At 42.1% G+C, this 27,305-nt stretch overlaps 1 protein-coding gene and 1 long non-coding RNA gene across 30 annotated transcripts in view; both read left to right on the top strand.

Moving 5' to 3' along the window:
* The window catches only part of LOC147583560 (uncharacterized), a 321,362-nt gene that overhangs the window by 57,107 nt on the left and 236,950 nt on the right, over positions 1 to 27,305 (top strand). The gene's annotated exons all lie outside the window — the stretch shown is intronic.
* Positions 1,533 to 26,294, top strand: LOC147583561 (uncharacterized). The gene is made up of 2 exons (XR_015248304.1): positions 1,533 to 7,120; positions 9,378 to 26,294. It is a non-coding gene; the product is annotated as an uncharacterized LOC147583561 (long non-coding RNA).

Raw genomic sequence — 27,305 nt, 5'->3', positions numbered from 1 at the left:
ACTGGAGCCAGTTCTCCTAGGACACTAGGCTATGGGTGTGCGAGAATGGTGTCACTCAGTCCCCCAGCTTCTCTTACCCGCCAGAATTCTGTGCACCAGGGTCAATTACTTTCGCTACTTTTGTGGTCCAGCTTTTAGCTGTTGGTGTTCGTATGTGTTGAGTGCGGTGAGGATATTATTTTGGTGTGCACTGTGAGAATACGGTGGTGCCTGTTGTAGACTAAGTTCTAGCAGCTTATATTCTGCGGGTTTGGAATAAGTCGGAACCCCAGATACAGATAAGTGTCATTTAAACAATGAAGAAAAGGTGCTGGGAGAAGAATGGCATATTGGAGAGGCAGAAAGAAGACCAGGGTGGCTGATGGAGAGTGGACAAGGCAAGAAGAATGTTGAGCCTTGGCCAGCAATGGGGCTAGAGTATGGTAGGTCTCAAAGACACACAAGGACTTGGGATTTTACTATAACCGCAGGGGGAAGCCACTGGAGGGTTTTAGGCAGGAGGCTGACACAATCTGATTTAGGTTTTAGAGATCTCTTTGGCAGTTGTGTAGAGTCTTTGTGCTTAAAGCGTGGTCTGTAGGTAGACCGGTCTCATGAGCACCACCTGGACACGGGCTAGCAAGCAGAACCTTGGGCCTCCTCACCCAGGTCTTCTGACGCACCATATGCACTTTTTTTTAAGTTTATTTGTTTATTTATTTATCTTTTTTTGAGAGAGAGAGCGCGCAAGCAGGGGAGGAGAAGAGAGAGTGGGAGAGAGAATCCCAAGCAGGCTCCTCACACTCAGTGCAGAACCTGACGTGGGGCTCAAACTCACAAACCACAAGAGCATGACCTGAGCCAACATCAAGAGTCAGATGCTTAATCAGCTGGGCCACCTAGGTGCCCTGCAGCATGTGCACTTTTAATAAGATCCCCAGTGTGAAAAGTGCTTTTGCAGGGGCGCTTGGGTGGCTCAGTTGGTTGAGTGGCCAATTCCGGCTCAGGTCATGATCTTGCCTGACATGGGTTTGAGTCCCACATGGGTTCTGTGCTGACAGCTCAGAGCCTGGAGCCTGCTGCGAATTCTATGTCTCCCTCTCTCTCTGCCCGTCTGCTGCTTGCATTCTGTCTCTCTCTCTCAAAAATAAATAAATGTTAAAAAAAAATTAAAAAAAAAAAGAAGAGAAGTGCTCTTGCAGAGAATGAATGAGGCAAGGAAGAGTCATTATACAAGCCCTCCAATCTCGCTCTCTTCTCAGGTATAGGAGATGAGCTGTTCTAGACAGATGTCAAAAGGCCAACTCAAGGGGCACCTGGGTGGCGCAGTCAGTTAAGCGTCCGACTTCAGCCAGGTCACGATCTCGCGGTCCGTGAGTTCGAGCCCCGCGTCGGGCTCTGGGCTGATGGCTCAGAGCCTGGAGCCTGTGTCCAATTCTGTGTCTCTCTCTCTCTCTGCCCCTCCCCCGTTCATGCTCTGTCTCTCTCTGTCCCAAAAATAAATAAACGTTGAAAAAAAAAAAAATTAAAAAAAGAAAAAAAAAAAAAAAGGCCAACTCAAGCTTGCGTTCCCAGGCCAATTATGATTGAATCACTTAACATAAAGTTTTGTTTGTTCACTGATTTCTCTAGTTTTTACGTAACTCTCCGTCTTGCCTTTTACCCAGCAGCTGCACTAGCTTTTGGATGTTTCACTCAACCTCTAACTCCTTACTCGCCAAGAAATGACCACCATTTCCAATATGAGTCCTAGTGGTAGTTACATAAAATTCCCATCTCCTAATAGGCTAACCGGATCCTGTGACAAGGTCTGTGTATTTATTGTCTAGCCATCGTTACTATCATGTTACTCTCAGGGTCTTAGGGAATGCTGTTGGCACGTACATCAGGTCAGATTTGATTTGCCAGAAATGAATAAACTTATAATGGTGTATAAATAGAAGTTTATTCTCTCTCATGTCAAGACCTGGAGGAAGACAGTGTGAGGTTATCATGAGGTTCTGTTCCATGAAGATCATGAGAGCCAGGCTTGTTCTGTCTTTATGACCTACTGTGTATGGCCTCTATTTTCAAGGTCACCTCATGCTCCAGTGTAGATGCAAACACATTAAATTCCGAACACCAGGAAAGAAGGAATAAAGAAGATGGAGCTAAGGAAGCATAGCCACAGATTTTTCAGGAAGATTCTAAGGGCTGCCACATGATACTCCCACTTACAGAGTACTAGCCAGAATTTAGACACACAGCCCCAACTCTGATAAACTGGGTAGCCAGATACCTGGCTAAAAATCAGAAGTCTCTTTCTACAGACAAAGGGGGGAGTATTAGGGGAAGAACTAACAGTTCCTAACACAGCATGTTTCAGTGATTTGACATATCTAAATACACAATGGTACCTCCCCACGAATTTAATCTAGGCTGAATATTTTGCACCATCATCTCATTAGGGTGTCTTGTAATTCTTTCCACTTTCCTTTCCAGAGAAAAGGAGGTGTCTGATTTAGCAAGAATGCATTTCTGCATTCAAAGTTGAATTATGAAGATAAACCTCACCACCTGAAATAAGATAAAAGAAAATCCCCTGGATAGAAAAAAAAAAAATATGCAAACAGTTCTATTACCATGTGTATCTTTTCCTGAACTAAGTCTTTATGCAACACAGGAATTGGAAGTAAACCACTCCTTACCCTAGAGTATTCCTGAGCCAGCAATTCCAGATGCCATCGTTAACTACCAAAGGATTGGAAAAGGGTGCAAGCACTAGAATTTCAGAAGACTCTGTTCCTTAATTTCAAAATTTAGGTCTGCAAAGGTCATGTTTAAAATGTTTCAATGGACTGGCCAGGAGGACAGGCTATGGAGTCATGTAGGCCAGAGCCAAGAAATGGTGTTTCTTTTTATTTATTTTTTTTTATTATTTAAAAAAAATTTTTTTTAATGTTTATTTATTTTTGAGATAGAGAGAGACAGAGCATGAATGGGGGAGGGTCAGAGAGAGGGAGACACAGAATCCGAAACAGGCTCCAGGCTCTGAGCTGTCAGCACAGAGCCCAACGCGGGGCTCGAACTCACGCACCGCGAGATCATGACCTGAGCCGAAGTCGGCCGCCCAACCGACTGAGCCACCCAGGCGCCCCGAAATGGTGTTTCTTTTTAGAAGCAAATAATTGCCGATCTCTCTCTCTATGCTAGTTAAGCGGAGAAAACATACTATCAACTGAGGGCTCATTTGAAAATTAAATGAAACACTGCATGTAAAAGCTCATAGCCCAGAGCCTGGCATTGTAAATACTTAAGAAATGACAAATTCAGCCCAAATTGCAAATTAAAAAGATTTTTCTCCCAAGGGAACCTTAGGGGTATCGTTGAATCATTTACATGATATTACTTATTTATTCAACGATTGGTTCATCCATTAATACAACAAATATTGACTCCTACTGTGGGCCAGGTCCTAGTAACTGCTATTTGTTAGACAGGGCGGGAAATGTACTAAGATAAATAACATAGTTTCTGTCCTTAATGGAGCTCAATGCTTAGTGGAAGAGAAAACGACTGAAGGTGTAATCATGTTCCAGGGAGAAAAACACAAAGAATAAGGTGTTACTAACTTAAGAAGAGACCATTACAATCAAGAGCATCACATCTGTGACATTTCCTTGGTGTGTCAAGACATCATAGTGCATCCTTTAACATCAGCTGTGTTACAGGGGCGGAGGGAAAAAAAAGAAAACATATTAAATGTATATAATGATTCTGAGACCTACCTTCGTCTCAGAAACGTGAATATGTCAAGAAACATGAACACTTGTTTAACAATTGAGGAAGGTCATCATTACAAGTAGTAAATTACTTTGGTCTTGTTAGATGACATACCAGTGGGTTGGTAAGCTAGCCGCATGCCTGTGGACTAGAGTCCCAAGAGGAAATTCCAGGTGGAAAAGTGTTTTCCATCACATGGGGAACAGCTCATGCCCGCCCAGGGCAGGATCTGGGAGTGAAGGAGGACTAGCATCCTATTTTGGAGTGCCCAGTTCTGTTTTGGGGCTTCCTGCACCTTGGAGACTAAGTTTGTCTCCTACTTCCCTCAGCTGGCCTATAGAATCATTATTAACCGTGGCAGGAACTCTTGGACTCTGCCAAGAGTATGGCATGTAATAGTCTTCACTCTTTCTCTAATAGGCGGTAATTGAGAAGTACAGATTTGACTCACCTCCCTGCAAAATGTGTCATGATACCACATGCACCCTTATAGTTTCCCAGCACTCCTCAGATGGAGACCACAACTTGTATCATGGCCTGAAAGACCTGTGTCCTGTATCTTCAACTACCACCCTTCAATCCATGATAGCAATTCCGAGAACAGTTTAATGTCTGTGAACCTTATACCATGTTTCTTTCTGATCTGTTTCACTCTGGCTTTTTTCTTCAGTCCATACACTCTGTGTGTTTCTACTTGTGTCGCAGTCTCTGCACGTATCTAGAAGAGTCTTTCCTTCTACTCTTTGTCTAGATTAGGTGGGACCCCCCTCAAGAGCTACATATCGTCCTGAAGCCTTACCTGCTTCTTCTCTTTCCGGGGGGATGGAGGAACTTACTTTGCACTTAACACATCAAGGTGTTTTATTTTTATGCTTTTCACTCCAAGGCCTATAGCTAGTCACTTCCTGCTTATTTTTCTTCTTGATTCTTTTCCTTGGAAACTCTTGAGTATTTCTCTATCTTTGGTCTCTGCTGCAAGTTATTTCTTCCTTCTAGGCTGCCCTGTTCAGAACTCCTTATTCTTTTCCAGAATTGAGCAGGGGAGGAGAGGAAGGATGATGCTGATAATGATGACAACGGACATTTTTTATGGGTCAGCCTTGTCTGCGGGTGACTGTCCTGCATGGTGGCAAATGGCTCCCCACCGCATATACTGTTAACAAGGAGTTTCTGTAGCCTAACAAAAATCCCCCTGCTTTGACTTCACTGATCCCTCTTGCCAGAGAGATGCCTGTTCTAACTAGCCAGGCAGGGATACCTAGTCAATCTCTACGATAAGGGGGAGAGGATTATCCTGCATTTGGTTCAAATGGGGCCCATCCCTGGATCTAGGAGCGGAGCAAATCTGACTCTATGGCTGCTACTCCGTGGGAAATGGGTGGGATTGAAGTTAAGGACATAAGAACCATGTCTATCACAGCTATGCTTCTTCTCGGGTATGCTGTCAATCATGACACTTTGCTCGTGACACAGGGTGCTTCTACGGGGTGCTTATCTCGGACTTTGAAAGTAAGCAGATTCACAGCTTGTACTGCAGGATCTTCTATTCTTGGCTATGGTGTTTGTGGGGACTAAACGCCTATACACTGCTAACTCCGAGCGCTAAGCTCTGATAGTGTAGGGATACCATAGAGTGAGCAAACATACTCTTGAGTTTGTTGAACTGCATTTAGCCCCCATATCTCGAAGCCCTTTCTCAATACGATGACCAGTTAGCTTTTTAGCTTATTTTAAGATCCAGTCACTTCTAGGATACAGACATATAAAACCTTGCTTACGTACACCTATGCTAAAGCTTCCTTCCAAGGATGGCTCAATCTCATCCCACCAACTGTAGGATTATGAAAGTGGGGTGGTTTTGTATTTGCTTTGTTTGTACAGGTAAGGTTACCAGTGAAAAAGATCCATATGTGGAGAGGAGAAGGTAAGAGCTCTCTGCCATGCATCCCAACCACCAGGACTTGTTACAACACAAATTCCCCATCATGTCTGATTTATCAGGTTAGGAACAGGGCCTAGGAATTTGCATTTCTGGCGTGGTCCTAAGTGCTCCTGCTGCTGCTGGTCCCAGGCTTTGACAATCACCTAACTATCATGACCCCATTTGACCAGTTGGAAGTGGAGAACAGGATTTCGCCAAAGCTTATCATGTTCCCTTTGGGAAATCTGGCCCTAAATTTGTAAACACCACTACTGGTTCAACAGAGGAGAGCAATTCCATGATGATGTTTATGTCTAGGCACCCAACGGTTTTCTGAATCATGCCTGTATTAGAACCTAAAAATGGCCTCTCTTTCCTGGAACAGTTGGAAACTCTTCTCTGCCCTCCTCCTCACATCCTGTCATCCATGGCTGGATTGAGGAGCTCACAGTGGGAGCTGACCAAACTCCCCAAGGATCCTAATACGCATCCTGGCAGTGGTCTACGGTGGCTGGCACTTAGCTAATGTTCTTCCAGCATTATCGCTTTCAAATCTCACGCCACCCCTATGGATAGGTGTTAACATTACTCCTAACATCTGGTGAGGGAATGGAGAAGAGGTTAAGTGGTGTTCCTTCTTTGCCAAGCAAGAAGTGGGGTCAGCTCAGTCTGACCCAAAGCCCAAGCTCTCAACTGCCCAGTTGTACTATTAGCTGAACATGCAAAAGGAAAGTGAACTGGGGCGACTCTTTCCACCATAATCGGAAAAGCCCTCTTCTTGCTTCTCAGACTCCAACCCTGTGCATCAAGTTTCCCCCCTAATCTAAAGAAAACAGTAAAAGGGCTGTGAGTCTGGAATACCTATTAATCACAGAGAAGCCAAAAAACCCCTACCACAGCACGTTACTACTTATATCAGTGCCACTAGAGAGAAGTTACACCATCCATTATTTTGACGGTTACTGGAGGGAGGCTGAGGGTGAGATCAGCCCCAGACAGATCCAGAAGTTATTGGCAGATACAGCTGCGGAGGATGTGCTTTTGTACGTTTTTCAACCTTTCACTGAGGATAAATAGCATAGGACCATAAGCAGCTATCTGTCTGAATATGCACCCCCAAATAAAAAGTCTTACAAAGGGAAAAATTAAGACAATCAGAAACAAAGAGGATAAGAAAGGATGAGTACATGTCTCTCCTACTCAGAGCCATATTATGCCGTATTTCTAGCGCATTCGGTGACTCCCACTCAAATTATTTCTAAACTTCTAGGCAGTGAAAAAATGACCCTAGGTTGTTGGTCTGTGCACTGATGTCTATCAATGTCTATGCATTGGTAAGAGGTAATTTATTTTTTGGTTTTTATTTCCAGAAAACTGTAGACCTCAGCATGAGAGTGAGCTAAAACTGAACCTTGGCTGAAAGAGTGTTTATAAATAGTTGGGCTGGGATGGCAAGAGGTTGGTGGTTTTTCTCTACATTTGCTATTATAGAAGCTTGTGTGTTTAGATTTGCTCTGCAACCTGTCAGGCGGTTTTGTGTGGGTTTGGACTTGACTCTCATGTCTTTTTTATTTATTATTCTAGAATCAATGGCCCCCATAAGTCTTCCCATTCAACATGGGTTTCCAGTAAATGGCAAAGGCCCCTTAAATCTGTCTTCAGTTTTAGTGGAGGCTGATCCAAAGCCTTTACAATAATCATGGGTGGGCATTTGTTGAAGGGCTCACTGTCACGTTTATTTATTCAGTTCAAAGGTAGGAGGTTTGCCTGACGACTCCAGGAAGGAATGTAGATGCTAAGATGATCAATGGTTAAAAGCTAGTGCAACCTAAATGGTTGGGCTTGGAGGAAGCTGACTGGAACCATAACCCCCCAGCCTTGTCCAAGTGGAGAGCTATTATTATGGCATTAGCATTATCATCACCACGATTATTGCCCAAATGACCCTTTAATGGGGCCACTGTACCTTCAAGTCTGTGACTAAGGCACAGATCACTTATATCTTCTGTTCAGCAGCCATTAGAAATGTCCCAGGCAGATTTCAGCCCTACCAACTCTAATTCTAATCTTCATCTCCTCCAGTGGTTGTTCTGTTTATTTCTGTTATTCATGTTATTTACGTGTGTGCTTAGGATTTGCCTTTAAATTTTGACTCCTACATGGAGTGTAAAGCCGCAGTTGGTGTTCTTATGTATTCAGGGTACTTACAGCTTTCATATTCATGGATGGAGGTTTAAAAAAACATTTTTCAGAGTCATTTTAATACAGGTTGTCCCACTATGCTGAGCTGTAAAACTCAATGAAATTCTTCATAATTCCACTGCTGAGGAGTTGGATTGTCTTCTCTCTTGTCTTTTGCTCTTGGATTTGGTTTTTCCCAAATTCTGCCTGGAATACTTTTGACTATCAGAGAAGGATGGAAGTAAAGTAGGCGATTTATAACCAGTGATCAATACATTTTAGTCCCCTTCCCACTTGTACAGTTTAGTGACATTTTCATTCTGATCTCAAAAGGCTTAGAATCCTTCCCAATTCATGAATTGAGTTTAAAGTATGAAGGAGAGCTAATATACATCCAGTTTCCACAATAAATAGGTTAACTTTCTCTTATTTGCCAATTTGAAATCTGACACCTAAAGTCCGTGAAACTAGCAGCTTCCTTGAAGTCAAGTGCTGTTCTGAACCCGTTTCTAGGTTCTCATCACCTAGCAGAGTGTTTAGCTCCTGGGTATGCATTAAATGACTGTCGAATTAAGTTGGTTTTCTAAAAATGTTTATTTATGTTTGAGAGAGCACAAGTGGGAGAGGGGCAGAGAGAAAGGGACAGAAGATCCAAAGGGGGGTCTGTGCTTACAGCAGTGAGCCTGCTGTGGGGCTCGAACTCACAAACCTCAAGGTCATGACCTGAGCTGAAGTCAGACACTCAACCGCCTGAGCCACCCAGGTGCCCCTCGAACTAAGTTGTTTTATTTCTGCATGGGTCTAAGTACCTTAGTAAGTGTAGGATGACAGGATAAGATAAAATATTATAAAAAAAAGTAATGATAAAAAGGAGGAAACAGGTATGGAAAGGTGATGTGACCTGTCCAAGGTCACAGAACCAGAACTATGGGGACTGGCTTCAGGGCACACCATCCCAGTGAGTCTCTGCCTACCACAACCTTCATTGATACCTACAAATATTTTTAAGGATAGCACATTACCCTTAAAAGTCATATTACCTAAAATTCATATGTTGAAATTCTAACCCCCAGTACCTTAGAATATGACCATATTTGGAGATAAGGACTTTACAGAGGTACCCATGTTAAAATGAGATCATTAGGGTTGGCCCTCATCCATTTGACTTGTATTCTTAAAATTGGGGGAGGGAATTTGGACGCAGAGACATGCAAAGAGGGAAAATGAGGTGACTAGACATAGGAAGAAGATGGCCATCTAAAAACCAAGGAAAGAGACCTGGAACAGATTTTTCCTTCACAGCCCTCAGAAGGAACCAAGCCCACCAACACCTTGATCTTAGACTTGCAGTCTTTACGACTGTGAGATAGTACATTTGTGTTCTGTGAGCCACACAGTCTGCGGTGCTTTGATAACTCAGTCCTGGCAAACTACAACAGGTTTTGGTATTAGTTTCCTATGGCTGCCATTAAAAAATGCCACAGACTGTGTTTCAATTATTTCTGCCATTCTGCTCTTCCTATTCTCTCACCAGGTGACACATAAACAAGAAAATAAGATGGAGGTGACCAGTGGTGGCATTCAGAACTATGGGGGGAACTGGTGGAAACTGGGTAGGCGGAAGCATGGTCTGAGAATTATTTGCAAGATCGAATCCAGTGACATCCAGCAGAACTTTCCACGATGAAAGGAATGTCCTAGACCTGTACTGCCCAGTACGGTAGCCAGGGGCCACATAGGACTATTGAGCACTTTCAATATGACTACGGTGATTGAAGAACTGAATTTTAATTATAGTTAATTTTAAGTAAACATAGTTACATGTGGCCAGTGGCTCTTGGGTCAGACAGGGCGGAAAAACGTACACTTATCTGAAGCTCTTCATTGCACCAATTGTTTGCAAACCTTTCCTGCTCTCCTACTCCTTAAGTTCTAAATGTATTTTATCCAATATCTGACTTATTTCCATGTAAATTAATCTTCAGAGATTAGTTTTGATGGTAATGTAAACGTAACTGCCCGGCAAATAATTTTTAGAGGTGGAATCGCAAGGCAAAACAATATACTTTAAAACAAGCTAGAAGAGGTTATCAGCCAAAGGAGCATACCGGGGAGTGAAAAACAATTAGGTGGATCACGTTATTTTAATCCTGTGTCTGGGCGTTCTAAGCAAACTCATCTGCTATTTAAAGAAAGTTGCCAACATTTGCCCTCCTGTCCTTTGAGGAAACATGCCATATATGCTTTCATTTCCTCCTGTTTAGACAGTCGTTTTAATGCCCTTTTCCGATGTTATCCCTGAACACACAATTAACAGATTTCTACTCAGATGCCAGCTGCTGTGGGAATTGTCTGTCTGTCACTCGCATGTTGCCTCAGCCCTGGCTAACTTACACTGCTTGGCAATGAGATTCTATAATAACTTTAAGCTGCTCTGTCCGAACAATAAACTCTATGGAATTTCAGTCTAACCATTAATTTCTTTTTAGGGCAAGTTTACCTCCTCTGTTTTTAGACTCCTCCAAGCCTGCCATGCCACTCTTAATAGGCTATGAAAGTTTTATGGGTTTTTGACCATTTTGCCTCTCTCAGGGTATTCTGATGCCAAAGATAGCAGAGATATATCCCCCATTTCCTTCAGCCAACGGCTTGTCTTTGCCGGCTGCTTTATTAAATGGGTGTGCAACGCTGGGAAGGAGCCCTGCGATTTTCTGGCACGATAAAATGGACTATACATTGAGGCTGTCGTTTCAGATTCCAGCCATGGGCTTCCCAGATTTGGCAACCTATTCAGAACATGTCCTGTAGGCACGGTACCATAATAAGTCCAGCACGTGGCCCTTTCTTTCCCAAGGTCGAATGAACAAGAGCAGAGCTTAATGAAGATTTTTGAAAGAGCTGTTGACTCTCCAGCGCTATTTTAAAGTAACTTGCTTTACGAAAGTACTCAGGTAACATGCAACTTTACAAAATATTAAATGGAGGTACGTGCCATGAAGATAATAATGTATATATTCTTTGGCCTAGCAATTCTGGTTTTGGGTATCAGAAAAATATTTACAGATGTGCCCAACAAGGCACATTAAAGAACAATAATGCCAGCATTTGAGATTAGCAAGAGTCAAGACCATCTAAATGTTCATTTGTAGGGGGATTGATTAAATGAAGCTTGGGACATCCCTATAATGGAATAATTTGCAGTCATTTGAGAAGATGCACAGATTTACGTGTAAGTGCTGATAGTGAATGATATTTAAGATGAATTAAGAAAGGAAATGCAAGGTGTAGTTCAGTGTTATTTAGTTTGCTTCTACTTGTGTTCTCAAAAGGCTTATTTATACTAAGAAAAACCCACACACCCACAGATGTGCTTGTGTAGGCAAAAAAAAAAATTTTTTTTTTTTGGAAGAATACCCAAAAGCTTGTAAACAAAGTGGTTATTTGAAGGAGATAGACATGTTTTATTTTGTATTCCATTAGCACTGTGATTTTTTTTGGAATCGGGAGTGTGTTTTAATTTTCTCGTAAAAAAATTACTTAATACAAAGACGGTAAGATTCATCTATAAGCCCACTACTCAAGAAACGTTTTACTATTTTAGTGTGTATTCTGCCAGACTTTACTTTTGCTCATATATGGCATATGTTAGATGATGCAGTCCATCCATTTTGTGATTCATTTTTTTTACCCAATAAAAATCTCTCGTGTTAACAAATACACTTTTTTTGTTTTAATAAACTTTATTGACAACAAAATGCAAAGATAATAAAATGCACCTGTTTTAAGTGCGTACTGTTTCCACAAATACAGACGGGTTTGTACAGTGTTATTTTTAATGGCTGCATAGAATGGCTTCTTACTAAACAGATTTCTGTCTTCCTGATCAGAGCAACTAGTTCAGGGATAGGTCCATGAATCAAGTCAGCCCAAACTGAACCATTCCTGGAATTTCTGGTGGAAATACCATAATTTATTGCTAATTCCACACAGAATGGATGTTTACGATGTTTCACATTTTGAACTGTTATAAATGCCGGGATAAATGAACATTTTTGTAGCCAAGTCATTGCACATATCCTTAATTGGATTATTTTCTTCGCGTGAGTACCTAGACGCAGAAATTCTGGGTGGAAGGATATAAATGACATGTTGCTACATTTCTCTCTATGGAGAGTATGATGGTTTGTATTCCCTCATCCTTCACCTCGCTCTTTTTGTTCACTCTACCTGTTAGTTTTTATAACCTTGCTAAGTGCCGTCAGATAGATATTTGAGCACAGCTTCCTAGCTGACTGAGCAGATAGAAGAGGGTGGGGTGCGTTGGATGAAACTGTGACTTTACAGAAGGAAGATCTGCTCCCCAGCTCCCACCTCCAGGCTCAATTATTTCTTCTGGCTGGAGTTCACTTCTCCCATTTGCAGGATTGGGTCTTTCTTCTCCCTTAGGCGGCTGGTGCTCAGCTATCACCTTCTCAGTCAGGTCTCCCTGCCTGGGCAGGTTACGTGTGGCCCCCTAGCACTCCTTCCAGGCTTCAGTTTTCTCTTCTTCCCTCTGACTTGCCAAATATTTTTCTGTGGTGTTTATTGTCTCCCTCTGCTGACATATAAGCTTCATGTGAGCATGGATTCACGTTGTGTTAACTATTACGCGTGTACCGAACACAGGGTAGGCTCCCAATAATTGGTTGAGGGAATGAATCATACTCTACAGTAGACAAAGCACTTTTGCTCGAAGCACGTCCTCGCAGGCTCTCTCTTCAAGGAAATCGGCCTGTTCTTTCATCAGTGCCTGAGTTACAGCAGTTGGGCCAGGGAGCCCACGGACTAAAGGGGTGAGAGCCGGGAGACCTGGATGCTAACGCAACTTCACTGAGCGTTCTCATGTTCCACGTTCTACCGTCCACTCACCCTAAAGGGAGATATCCACCAATGAACTGATACACAGAGGCTGTCCAGCAGGGAGGCCAACCCTCCTGCCTTTAAATATATCACCTCTAAAACTGGCTCTAAAAAATGTCCCTCCCAATTCAACAAAGTGGGCCGTCACTCACACGTGTGCTTCTCCTCAGAGGAGATGTCGGGAGGAAGTACCAGCTAAGCTGATGGCAGAAAATCCTTTTCCAGGAATGGGGAATCCCGGCCCTTTGTAAGTTGTAACACTCTGTCCTAGGGGCTTTGTCGGGGTGTGTAAACACTCCTTCCATTAGTCAGGATTCTTTTGGTCACGAGAGCTGGAAACCTGACTTTGATTTAAACAAAAATGGGAGTTCATTGGCTCACAAGGCTAAAAACTTCAGGCAGACGGCAGATGTTAAGCTCGAGCAAAGTCATTAGAACTCTGTCTCTCAGCTCTGTGCTCCTCTCTGTTGACACACTGGATGCCTGACTTAAGTATTATCCTCTTAGATCACCTAATGCCTTCCCAGGGTCTCCATCAGAAGTGGTTCCGGTTGGCCTGACCTCAGTCAGAGGCCCATCCCTCAGAGACAGTCTCTACAGCTGGGGAGATGGAACATACAGACGGGCAAAACCTGGATCATGCATCCATCTCTAGGTCATAGCACATGGTCTTATCTCATCCAGACCCTATGGACTGAGAGCTAAAGGCATGAAAACAAAGGTACTAACCCTAGAAGTAAGGGTGGACCAGGCCGGAAGAGAGAACAAAAGTTCACTGTCTTTTTGCCAACCCCTCATCTCTTTCCCTCTCCCTCTCCAAACAGCTGCAGGACATGCATTTTGTTCTTGTGCTGATTGTTGTGGTTGTTGAAGAATTAGAGCATTTAAAAATCCATTTGGTTGTGAACTACTGGGGGAGGGAAGGGAATTCCCTCACTCCCCATAAGGTCCCTGGAGATACCCTGGGCTGGCCAAACCCCACAGTGAGTTGTCTCTGCTTTGGAGGAACGGCCAGAAATTCTTGCCTAGGAGCTGCCCTAGCGTGCCGGAAGTGTGGCAGGATGCAATCGACAGAGAAATGTGTCTCAGCACGAGATTCAAAGGGTCATACTGCTGATGGCCCTAGTGTGCAGGCTCAAGGAATGATGTTCAGCAGATCCTGCCAGCATTCTGGGAGTTGGAAGGCTTACCAGTTATCATCCGGAATTTTTAGAAGAGCCAGATATTCAGGGCCCAAAGATTTGAAAGGAAGACATTTCCTGTGTCCTTGTTTCCCCTTCAGCGGACACGAAAAGACAAGCTTCTTCTTAAGTAATCCATTCTCCCCGGGCCCCACCCCCAACATGGTCCAAAGCAACTTTAGTGTTTTAGAAAACATTTTAGAGAAAGGACTGATGGTAGAAGAGTGAAGTAGCCAAGAAGGTTGACTGGCTGAACCCTCTTCGCTCCTCTGTCTACAGATGCATGTTCTCAACTGCCACTGCACAACATGTGTGCCTCAGGTTCTGTGTCACGCACTGGGAATGCAGAGATGAAAGACTGTCCTTGTCCCCAGGGTGCTCAGAGTCTCTGATGAGGGTCTTGAGAGATGGAAGCTTGAGAAACTATGGGAATATGAATCAGGGGTGGCAAACTACCATAACCCCCGGGCCAAATCTAGCTCACCATCTGTTGTGGCCAATCAAGTTTTAGTGCAACGCGGACTTGCTTATTTGTGTAGGCTTTCATGCTCCAATGGTAGAAATGGGTAGCCCGGAATACTCACTGTCTGGATCTTTAGGGAAAAATTTCCAATCCCTGATGTAGGCCCTAGAGACAAGCGTAGTGGTGGGGTCTGGGAGGTAGCCCAGTAGAAGCAATACCCGAACTCGGACACAAGGGTTACGGAGGAGTTAACCAAATGAGGCTGAGAAGTCGGAGGAGGCCAAGGTAAAAAGACTCCTTTTGCCAAGAAAGGGAGATAAGAGAGAGCACAGTTAGTACTGGCACTGCTGGGGTATGCAGAACTAACTGCAAAAATGGCCAGACCAGAGATGTCACCCACATCACGAATATTCAGAAGTCAAGGGGAGCCTGGAAGGTTTTTAAGCAGGGGAGGGGCTGATCAGATGTGTTTTCTGAGAAGATCACCCAGCAGGCATAGGGAATGGGTTGAAATAGAACTGCTTCCATTGCCTTCCATTCTGTCTTCCTCTACCTCTTAAAATCTTTAGCTTCTTGGCAACAAGCCAGCATAAATATCTGAAACCATCTATCTTTGCCCTGTATCCTTGGGATACCCATGTGACCTCATGGCCCCTCTGCTCTGTGGTGTCCTGGTCCTTTTCCACTCAGGGCTGCCTTCTTCTGCACTGTATCGTGGGAAGGAGTGGGGTAAGTGGGTGGCTTAAGGGGCCATTTCTCCCCTTGGTGTTTGCAGCCCCCTCAGCCTCCAGATGGAAATTTTGACAACAGTAATTGGATAAACAGTTTAATAGTAACAGAAGAACAGGCCCAGCATGAGGAATCTCAATGCCCTTTCCTCAAAGTGACTTTCCTTTCTATGCATTATGATGTAGCCAGGTCATCGGGGATGCAGAGAAATACAACGGATTGACTTCACCTGGCAATAAGGTCAGACAGTAAGAGGCAATTTTAATAGTCATGTTATGAAAGGTACATGAAAAATGATATAGATCAGCGTGAGGTGGGAGCAATCAGAGGGAGGCAGAAGGGGAAAAAAGTTGTCTTTCCTATGTATTTCTGAAAGTGAGATACACCTTTACAAAAGCATTAACAGCCATCTCCTATTTTCCAGTCGGAATGGATTAATTCTTTAATGTATTTCGGGCTTTATTTTCTCTTCTTTACTCAAAAGAAGAAAACATTCTTGCCAGAGGCATATTTTCAGTCCCTTCACTTATAAAGTTACAAAATCTAAATTTTGCTCAAAGATTTCCAAGCTGAAGTTCACAAAAATGTATTCTTTGAGACTTTCAGAATCCTCATTCCCCCGCCCAGACACAGACCTCACACACCTGAGCGGCTCATTCCGTGCACGCCTGGGCCGCAAAGTCTGGTGCAGGCAGACAGCACCTTCCAGGCTCTCCTCCTTTCCCTCTTAGTTCCAAGCCGGCCCTTCCATCCAGCTCTCTGGTTCTGATATAATCCCGGTCGAGCATTCAGTGATAAGTTAGGTATTAGCTGATACGAACTGGAACCCTCTCCTGAAGACAGAAAATGGTCCAGGTTCCAAGAAATAGGCACGAAGAGGAGACAGAATCCTAGCTGGCTGTATACCTGGCTGACACTGGAGGCCAACAGTTGTTACTCACGAAGTCTGCTTTCACATCACCGTGGGGAGTATGCGCGCCCTCTCTGAAGCGGAGACGTGGGAGGCGGTTCTCATACGCTCACAAGTTGGCAAGCAGTGGCAGAAATAACGACCCACAGCCGATGAGCAAAAGTCCTTTAGAGATGACTCTATCACACATGCCCTAGCAGCTTGGGCCTCCCCATTTAGGCTTCACTTAATAAACTGGCTTTTGCTGTTTTATCCACTAAGCAGCTGGAAGCGGAAGGAAGCAATGCAAGTAGGAATGAGATGGTCCAGAGAAAATGTACGTCCACGAGAGCCACTTCCAGCCTTTAATTGAGACTCGCTCTCTGTTCCCCCCTTTCCCTGTACCTTCTTTCTTCGGCTCCTCTGTTCTCTGCACGACATGAGAATTGGGGGGTATCTCTACAGGCAGGTCCAGCCAGTTCTTCGTTGTCTGCTATGGGAGGAAATAGTGGTTCCCTTGTTGAACGGGAGGAAGAACCCAGGGTCTGAAGTGGGATGCGCAGAAGTGCAACTCAGAATCCCCTTGCGCATGATCTCGGCGAATGGAGGGCAAGGTGATTTCCCCTCTCTGAACCTTGTTTTCAGCACCTATAGCGTGCGAAGGTCGTGACTTCATCGTGTTGTTGAGAAGATTCAATCAGATGACATAGGGGTGGGGTTCAGCCCTGTGCCTGTGTTATAATCCTATTCTAAGAGTCAAATATCTGCGTATAGCAATACTTGATGTAACAAGGTGGACATGTTTACGGAGTCACCAAGTTGCTCCCTCCATCCCTCCATCCCTCCATCCCTCCATCCCTCCATCCAATGTTTGTGGACCACTTCTCATGTGTAAGCCATGGTGAACGACAGCAGGTCCGAAGGCAAACATGGATAGGCTGTAGGGTGAGAATGGAAAGGAAAGGAAGGGAAGAGGAGTAGACTATGAACCAAAAGTTAATTCAGTCATAGTTCATGAACCTCGTACCGTATTCCGGGCACAAGGGTAGTGTGCAAAAAGTCATGGAGGACACAAACACAAGACCAGAGCTCTTAGATCAGGAAGGATGTAAGCGTGCAGGAGGGATATTCGAGTATGAAGAAAAATGCCAGAAAAAGGTAACAAAGAACAGGTAGAGACGCAAGCATATACATTACATACAGTTAGACATCAGACCTTGGCTTAAACAATTTTTTTTTTAATTTTTATTTATTTTTGAGATAGACAAAGAGCATGAATGGGGGAGGGTCAGAGAGAGAGAGACACAGAATCCAAAGCGGGCTCCAGACTCTGAGCTGTCAGCACAGAGCCCGACGCAGGGCTCGAACTCACGGACCGCGAGATCATGACCTGAGCTGAAGTCGGATGCTTAACCGACTGAGCCACCCAGATGTCCCAGACCTTGCCTTTAAAAGGTCCTATTGATATGTTCTGTCATCTTTGCCTGGTGGAATACCAACCAACATCCACCTCCAATGGCACATCCTCTGAGAAATCTTTGGCATCATGGAAGAGGGACCGAAGGGATGGAAAGGATGTCTCTCTTTCTCTCTTACTGTTAATACCATGTCTGTATAGGATTCTTGCGGCACGTACTATCAGCTGCTTTGATTATTTAGATCAGCTGTCTATGCTGATCAGATTTCACTTGCGGTTTGTCTGTGTGGACTCAGTGCTTCTTGAGTGATGGCAGCCGCATAATTGAACCAAAGAATCTCAAATGGCATTCGCTTACCCAAGCAACCATGTGCTTACAAACACAGCTGTATCTAAATGATGAAATCAAGAACTATTTACCTTTGCTTCCCAACACATTGCGGCTACAGGATTTTGATGGAGACCAAACAAGGGAACTTCAATAGGACACCAGGAGGTGCAGCTGTGTTTCTGAAGGCTGCACAGGGCTTGAATAATTCAGTTTACATTAAATACCTCTCAGTATTAACAAGGTGCAGAATAAACTGTTTACTGATGAAGCGTACGCCTTCAAATAGGATGTGCTCGTCTCAGTAGCTTACATTCGACTTTGGCAAAGCAAGCAGTCACAGCCAACACCCTTGGGGGCCTGGAGTCCGTTTATCTTTCTAAGAAACCAGGTACAACGAGGCATCTGAAACTGTTCAAATACAGTCCAGAAAGAGGCCAAGTGTTTGGCTTCTGCCAGAGGGACTAGAATCTCAGCTCTCAATATGCAAACACTAAGGTTATTTGTTTTCATCGTCTTTACCACGAGGATAAATGGCGTTTCGTTTTTCAAGAGGATCACTTGACGCCATTTATCTCCTTTGACTTCAAATAGAAGCTACAGAGAGGGACCAAAGGTGTTCAAAAACTGGATCCATTTTGTGAGTTAGCAGGCTCAAGGCCATGTGCGAATGTTGTGAGGCATTCATGGGAATTCCCTGGTTCTAATCTACGAGCCAAGCTGGGTCACCAGAGGCTAGCCACATCATGTTTGATGAGGAAAAATCATCTCAACAGATTTACTTCTGTGTCCAGAAAAGGGCACTTCGTTGTGATCTTCCTTGAACTTTACCCTCGTAGACTTATTAACTAATTTAGAGACAGCTAAAAAACCACATAGCCAGCGTAACTTTCACTTCTCCTGGGTCTTTATTTTGCTTTTGTTTTTGCTTTTCCTTTTGATTTAGAAAGATAAAGGCAAATGTTCTAGAATTTATGCCTGGCCTCTTAAGCTACCCTGGTGGTGTTTAGATATAAATGAAAATTGCTATATATCCTTAATCTTCTTGCTGGTGAATTGCTAGAAAATGCTGGAATACTTTATTTTGGCCGGGCCCCAGCTCCATTTAAAATGCCAGACACAGCAGGGCTGAATTTGTTCATGTTCATTTGAGGACAGGGAAGCAGAGGAAGTTGTGTAAGGGATTTGGAAATGGATGTGGTGAGAGTGTGGGACATGAGAGAAGGACACAACAAATCTCTAACAAAAGGAAATTTATTTGCTCTACCAAATATGCCTTTCAGGGAAAGGCCATTTCTAACCTGCAGCAAGTAATAACTGAGAGGGGACTGTAGACAGGGAATTGCTTTGTATTTCTAATTCACTGAATTTGGAGCATCTGATCTTACTGTGCAGTTCAGCAAGGGAAAAGAAACCCACTCATCCAACGTAAAGATTATTAAAGGGGAGAAAAGAGGATGAGTATGATATAGAAACTGTATTCAAGAGAGAGTGACATGATGCAGAAGAATGAAATTAGATCCTTACCTCACTCCATATACAAAAATCCACTCAAAATGGATTAGAAAATTAAATGTAAGGCCTGAAACCATAAAACCATTAGAAGAAAATATAGGCAGTAAGCTCCTTGACAATGCTCTGGGCAATGACTTTTTGGATATGCCCCCAAAAGCACAGGCAACAAAAGAAGTAATGGATGAATGGACTGCATCAAACTAAAAACCTTCCACACAGAAAAGGATCCAATTAACAGAGTGAGGAGACAACCTATGGAATAGAGAACATAGGATAAGGGGTTGATATCCAAAATATATAAGGGACTCAAAGAATTCAACAACAAGAAATCACTCAGTTGAAACAATGGGCAGAGGGCCTAAATAGACATCTCTCAAAAGAAGGCACACAAATAAATGGTCAACAGATACATGAGAAGGTACTCAACATCACTAACCATCAGGGAAATGCAAATCAAAACCACAATGAGATACCACCACCCACCTGTTACAATGGCTATCATCAAAAAGATAAAAATAACAAACAATGGTGAGGATGTGGGGAAAAGGAAATGCTTGTGCACTGTTGGTGAATCTTAAAAAAAAACCTTAAAAAATAAGAGAATGTAGGGGCGCCTCGGTGGCTCAGTCGGTTGGGCGTCCAACTTCAGCTCAGGTCATGATCTCGCAGTCTGTGAGTTCGAGCCCCACATCAGGCTCTGTGCTGACAGCTCAGACCCTGGAGCCTGCTTTGGATTCTGTGTCTCCCTCTCTCTCTGTCCCTCCCCCACTCACGCTCTGTCTCTTTCACTCTCAAAAATGAATAAGTGTTAAAAAAATTTTTTTAAAAATAAGAGAATGTAAAAATAAGGTGAGCATGTAAACTGGTGTAGCTGCTATAGAAAACTATGGAAATACCTCAAAAATTGAAAATAGGACTATCACATTGTCCAGCAATCTCACTTCTTGGTATCTATGAAATGAAATTAGTATGTCAAAGATTTATCTGCACTCCCACGTGCACTACAGCATTATTCAAAATAGCCAGGATGCGAAAAGAACCCAGGTGTCTACTGATGAATGAGTGGCTGAAGGAGATGTGGTATACGTATGTACAATGGACTATCATTCAACCACGAGAGAGAAGGATATCCTGCCATTTCTAACAATATGGGTGGATGTTGAGGGCACTATGCTAAGTAAAAGAAGCAAGGCAAAGACAAATATTGCGTGATCTCTCTTACATGTAGAATCCTAAAAAAATAAGGTAAAACACAGAAGCAGAGAGTAGAAGAGTGGTTATTAGGGGCTGGAAGGTGCAGAAGAAATGGGGAGATGTGGGCCAAAGGGTAGAGATTTGCAGTTCTGTAGGATGAGTACGTCTAGAGATCTAATGTAAAGGCATGATGATTGCACTTAATACTGTATTGAACAATGGAGGTATGCTGAGAGAGCACATTCAGGTGCATTCATAACACAAAAAAATTGGACATAGTGTCTTCACATGAGTAATAATTTCACTATGTATAAGTACATTAAACCTTCCTATTATATACCTTAAATATATATAATTTTTATTAAAAAAATTAAAAAGTGAGGGGTTCCTAGGTAGCTCAGTCAGTTGAGCATCCAGCTCTTGGTTTCGGCTTAGGTCACGCTCTCACAGTTGGTGAGATCCAGCCACACGTCAGGCTCCGCACTGATAGCATGGAGCCCGCTTGGGATTCTCTCTTTCCCTATCTCTGCCCCTCACCCACTAATTCTCTCTCCCTCTCTTTCAAAATAAATAATTTAAAATAGAAAAGGGAGTGATATGAGATATAAAGAACCTTGAAGTGAAATTCACTCGTATATATGTATCTACCTACATATACACAGAAGTTTTATAATGGCCTAGTTTCCAATCTTTGATCTGCCACCTATTCACCGTGTGACATTGAGTAGGTTATTTAACCTCTCTGGACTTCAGTTTTCTATCTCTAGTAGTGCCAACCTCACAGAGTGGTGAGATCACAATTATATACTATGTGCCCTCCTCCTGGTATGTACCATGTGTCTGTCAACAAGTAGCTTTAAAAACTGTATTTGGCAGTTTAATATCATGGATGGTAAGTAGGTTCAATTTCTGGTGTCAAGTCTGGGTAATGAGTTATGACCACCTGGAGTGCTGTGTTTAGAAGTAATGAGAAAACTTCCAGACTCATTCTATGAAGCTGGCATTACTTTGATTCCCAAACCGGACAGAGACCCAGCAAAAAAAAAAAAAAAAAGAGAACTACAGGCCAATATCTCTGATGTATATGGATGCAAAAATTCTCAAGAAGAGACTAGTGAATCGAATTCAACAGCATATAAGAAGAATTATTCACCATGATCAAGTGGGATTCATTCCAGGGCTGCAGGACTGGTTCAATATTCGCAAATGCATCAATGTGGTACATCACATTAAGCAACAAAAAGGTAAGAACCATATGGTCCTGTCAATAGATGCAGAAAAAGCATTTGACAAAATACAGCATCCTTTCTTGATGAAAACCCACAAGAAAGTCAGGACAGAAGGAACATACTTAAACATCAGAGAAGCCATTTATGAAAAGCCCACAGCTAATATCATCCTCAATAGGAAAAACTGAGAGCTTTCCCCCTGAGATCAGGAACACGACAGGTATGTCCACTCTCAGCACTATTGTTTAACATAGGGTTGGAAGTCCTAGAAGGAATGAGAGACTGTGGCTAAACGTGCCACACAAGAGCAGGGTGACAGATTACTGATGTCTGCTATTGGCACCAAATGCAGAAGTGTACATGCTATTCTGAGTCTAAGAAAAGATCCCACAATGTCAGGAGATGTGGTCTCCTTGTCTCCAATTAGCTGTGTGACCAGGGACTATCTTTTATACCCCCCGGGCCTCATTTTCCCCAATATAAAACGAATGGATGTTATGCTAAGGTTTGAGTATGAAAATTCTGCTCCTAATCTGGAAAATATTGTCACTGATCCACAGGATTGGAATGGTGACAGTTTTTAAAAATATATGCACTCGGTGCATGTATATATGAGAAAATGTTCCATGGTCTTGTTTTGAAGAGTATCTACCATCACCTAAGTGAAAGGGTATGGAGGTCAGTAAGTGAAACTACGTCTAAGGCCTCCTTGTACCAGCTGTGTGCTCCTATTTCAGTGAAAACCTCTCTGGGCCTCAGGTTCATCACCTGCAGAATGGGAGAAAAATCATGTCTGTCTCTTCTGACCCTGAGATGTGGAGCAAATTAATGAGGTCACATTTTCTCAGTGCTTTGAACTTGTCAGATGGCAGATCTTATGTGACCCTAAGGGAAGAGGATTTATATACAAATGTGGCCCAGAAATTGCCCCCTTGATACGATGCACATTAATATCCATTTGATGTACTACAGCTTTATTACAGCAGAGTAATGCTTCCAGAAGGAAAACGAGATTGCTTAAAAAAAACCCCAGACATTATTCTTTTACTTTTAAGTTGAGCCTTCCTTTTCCTTGGTGTAAATCTCATAGTCTCCAAGGTTAAAAACATGATCAAATCTGAAAGAAGCTTGACATTGAAGTAGTTCATTTGGCAAACTTGGCCTTCATAGGAGTAAATGTACATTGGCTACTTAAAACATCCTTAAAACCTACTTGCTGTTGGACATATGCAAAAACGAGTCTACACGAAGTTGAAATATGTTGGCCCCATAAATAGTATGACAATGGATCCTAGTGCTAACTTCTGTTCTCCTGGACAAAGTTAGAACCTGAAAGGTGTCACATTATTGCCCTGAAGCCCACATTCCGAAAATGACTGAATCAATAATGGGAAAAAACATGCCCCAACTCTTACCTTGGACACACTTGTAGGACAGAGAAGATAAGCTAAAACAGGTAAATAGGATACATGTGCTTCTTCCTGATCACTTGAATCAACAACTTTAGCATGGAAATAGAAGAAAACAGAATTGGCCACCATTTACTCCATTCAACTGTATTTCTTTCTTCACCTCTCAACCAGAGACTCTAGGCAGTAATGATGACAATAACAGTAATGACTATTACAACAAGATTTTAAAACAGAACTCTTTCTGTCTCAGTTTCAGGTGACGTATCAATATGACAGATTCAAAATAACAAAGTGAATGAAACGAATCTGCATACACAGATTTTTAAAGAAAATGTCCAGTAAGCTCATTCAGCATTCTTGTGCCTTTTTTAAAAAATTGAGATAAAATGGACATATAACATTATATTCATTTAGAGTGTACAACATAATAATTTGTTATTTGGACATTACCACAGGATTGGATTGTTTCGGTTCTTTTTGGTTTGTTTTTTATTATTGAGTTGATTGAGTTCTTTTATATACTTTGGATATCAACCCCTTATTGGGTATACAATTTGCAGATATCTTCTTCCATCCAGTAGGTTGCCTTTTCATTCTGTTGATGGTTTCCTCTGCTGTGCAGAAGCTTTTCAGTTTGATGTAGTCACACTTTAATTTTGCTTTTGTTGCCTTTGCTTTTGGCATCAGATTTAAAAATTCGACTCAAAGACTTTTGTCAAGGAGCTTAATGCCTATATTATTAGGAGTTTTAAAGCTTCAGGAATTACATTCAAGACTTTAACCCAGTTTGCATTAATTTTGTATAATGTATAATATAATGGTCAAGTTTCATTCTTTTGCATGTGGCTCCCCATTTTCCCCATCACCATTTGTTGAAGAGACTGTTCTTTCTCCATTGTATATTCTTGACATCTTTGTCATAAAGTAACTGACCATATATCAGTGGATTTATTTCTGGCCTTCCTTATTCTGTTCCATTAATCTATGTGTCTGATTTTATGCCAACACCATAATGTTTTAACTACCATAGATTTGTAGTATAGTTTGAAATTAGGAAGCATGAAACTGCCAGCTTTGTTCTTCTTTCTCAAAGTTGCTTTGGCTATTTGGGGTCTTTTGTGGTTCTATACACATTTTAGAATGACTTCTTCTAGTTAGGCGAAAAAAGCCATTGGAATTTTGGTAGAGACCGCAAAGAATTTGTGGATTATTTTGGGTTGTATGGATAATAATAATGTTAATTCTTCTCGTCCTTTATGAAATATCTATTTGTGTCTTGTTTAAATTCTTTCATCAATATCTTACAGTTTTCAGTGTATAAGGCTTTCACCTCCTTTCTTAAATTTATTCCTAGGTATTTTAGTCTTTTTGATGCAATTGTAGATGGGATTGTTTTCATAATTTCTCTTTCAGATATTTTGTTATTAGTGTATAGAGATGCAAGACATTTCTGCACAATGATTTAATATCCTGAAATTTAATGAATTCATTTTTATTAGTTCTAATAGTTTTTCTATGGAGTCTTTAAAGTTTTCTATACAGTATCATGTCATCCACAAATAGTGACAGTTTTACTTCTTTCTTTCCAATTTGGATGCTTTTTATTTCTTTTTCTTGTCTTATTGCCATGGCTAAATCTTCTAACACTACATTGAGTAATAGTGGCCAAGAGTGGGCATTTTTGTCTTGTTCCTGATTTTAGGGGAAAAACTTTTAGCTTTTCACCTTGGTGATGTTTGCTGCAAGTTTGTCATATGTGGCTTTTATTATGTTGACATATGCTTCATCTATATGCACTTTATTGTGAATTTTTATCATAAGTGGATGTTGAATTTTGTCAAATACTTTTTCTGAATCTATTGACTTGATCATATGTTTTTTGTCATTTATGGTGTTAATGTGGTGTATCATATTGATAGATTTGTGGATACTGAACAATCCTTGCATCCCTGGAATAAATCCACTTGATAATGGTGTATGGACCTCTTGATTGTGAATTGTTGAATTTGATTTGCTAATATTTTGTTGTTGATTTTTGCATCTATGGTCATCAGAGATATTGGTCTTTAATTTTCTTTGTGGTGTCCTTTGGTATTAGGGTAATTCTGGCCTTGTAAAATGATTTTGAAAGTGTTCTCTCCTTTTCATTTTATTGGAGGAGTTTGAAAAGGATAAGTATTAAATCTTATTTGAATGTTTGGTAGAATTCAGCAGTGAAACCAGCTGATCTGGGACTTTGTTTATTGGGACATTTTTGATTACTGCTTCAATCTCCTTACTCATAACTGGTCTATTCAGATTTTCTATTTATTCATGATTCAGTCTCAGAAGATTGTAATGTGTCTAGTAACTGAACAATTTCTTCTAGGTTGTCCAGTGTGTTGGCATATGAGCCACACCCCTTTACATATCATGTATGGCTGCTTTGGCACTGAAAAAGGAGAGTTGACCAGCTATGACAGAAACTGGCCTGCAAAGCCTGAAATATTTATCATTTTTGTCTTTACAGAAGAAGTTTTCTAATCCCTATCTAACCACAAGGCTGGTTTAAAAAAACAAAAAGGTTTGGAGAGGTACTGGAAAAATCTGAAATGTGTCCCTTGTGTTTGGGACATTTCACGACTACTGATTTCCATATGAAAAGTCCTGATTAGGGGAACTATTGTCCAGGGATCTCTTCCAAGGAAACCAATGGCTAGAGAAGGGTTGACCAACTTCTCTGGTGCTAATTTTGGGAGGGTTTTGCTGTGGGGGCAAAGGCCTCAGTTTCCACATATTGAAGAACAGATGTGTGAGCATTTCTTAGAGATCAGATACAGGATGCATGAAAGAGGGCTGGTGTAGACTCTTGGCTGCCCGGAGGGGATCTTAGTAGGAAGTAGATGGAGGTGCCCTTCTGGAGGTCGAGGGCTTGAGGAAGGAGCCATAAGGTGACAATCTGGAATAGCCAACACTTTGTTTTTTTGACAGGCCAGAAATTGCGCAGCCAAGTATAAGCCTTTCTAGCCTGCTATAAGCCTCCAGTTAACAAAGAGAAGATGAGGTGCGCCTGAGTGGATCAGTCAATTAAGCATACAACTTTAGCTCTGTCATGATCTTGCGGTCCGGGAATTTGAGCCCCACACTGGGCTCTGTGCTGACAGCTCAGAGCCCGGAGCCTGCTTCAGATTCTGTGTGTATCTCTCTCTCTGCCTCTCTCTCTGTCTCAAAATAAACAAAAATAAATAAATATTAAAGATATTTTTTTAAAAAAGAGAAGGTAGTAGGGAAGGTGAGAGGTGATGAAGGCGAGGCATGCCCTATCCATTCTCTCTAGCTTTTTCAAGATCACCCTCACTGATTAAAGTTTAAACAGAAAGTGAAAAAAAGAAAGAGAGTTGTGTTTTATTAACGCAGGAGCTATGCTTTTCTAACATACTAGTATTTATTGAGCAGTGCCAATAAGTGAAAGCTTTATATCCGCTTCTCAGCTAATTATTGTAACAAATCTCTGAGACTAGTATTAAAACACCCATTTTATGGGAGAGGAAACCAAAGTTCAGAGAACTTATACGATATACCTAAGGCCCCACACCAGTGAGAGGCAGAGCCAGGATTACCCATTGGATGCCCAAATGCATGTTGTTTTCATTGTATCCTGGGAAGAAGCTTTTATCTTGGGAATGAAATTTTGGGTCCTATATTGGTGTCCAGAGCCCAAACACCCCACGATGACAGTGTTCATCGAGTACTTTTGTGGTTAAGGAACAAGCACTCATTCAGGTTAACCTAAGAGATACGTGTTTACAACAAGGGCACACTTTGCCCTAGGTCACCTAGCAGTGGAATTCAAACTTTGGAAGTACTCAATCCCTGTGTGGAATTGCTTCCCAGTAATAAGTGTATGAAAGTGGGGCAGTTTGCAGTCATTCAGATGACTTCACACATTCCTTAACTGAATCTTTGCAACAGCATAGAGTAATAGGCAAGGAAATTATTGTCCTTATTTTTCGGATGAGTAAACACAATCTCAGATGCTCAAACTGTACCACTCAATGAATATTTGTCAAATGAATAAATGAATGAGTATACCCCATCCCTGATGTATGTGTATGTGGATAGCCAGGCATTGCCGATGATTATTTCATTTTTTTGACTAGATTATAAGCCATGGAGCCCCCATCTCCGTATCCCATATTAGCAGCATAAGACCTTGTACATAATGGA

The sequence above is a fragment of the Puma concolor genome, chromosome A2 (assembly GCF_028749965.1).
Source record: "Puma concolor isolate L17-30 chromosome A2, mPumCon1.1.hap2, whole genome shotgun sequence".
NCBI classification, from domain to species: domain Eukaryota; kingdom Metazoa; phylum Chordata; class Mammalia; order Carnivora; family Felidae; genus Puma; species Puma concolor.
This window is presented reverse-complemented; position numbering and strand designations above follow the sequence as displayed.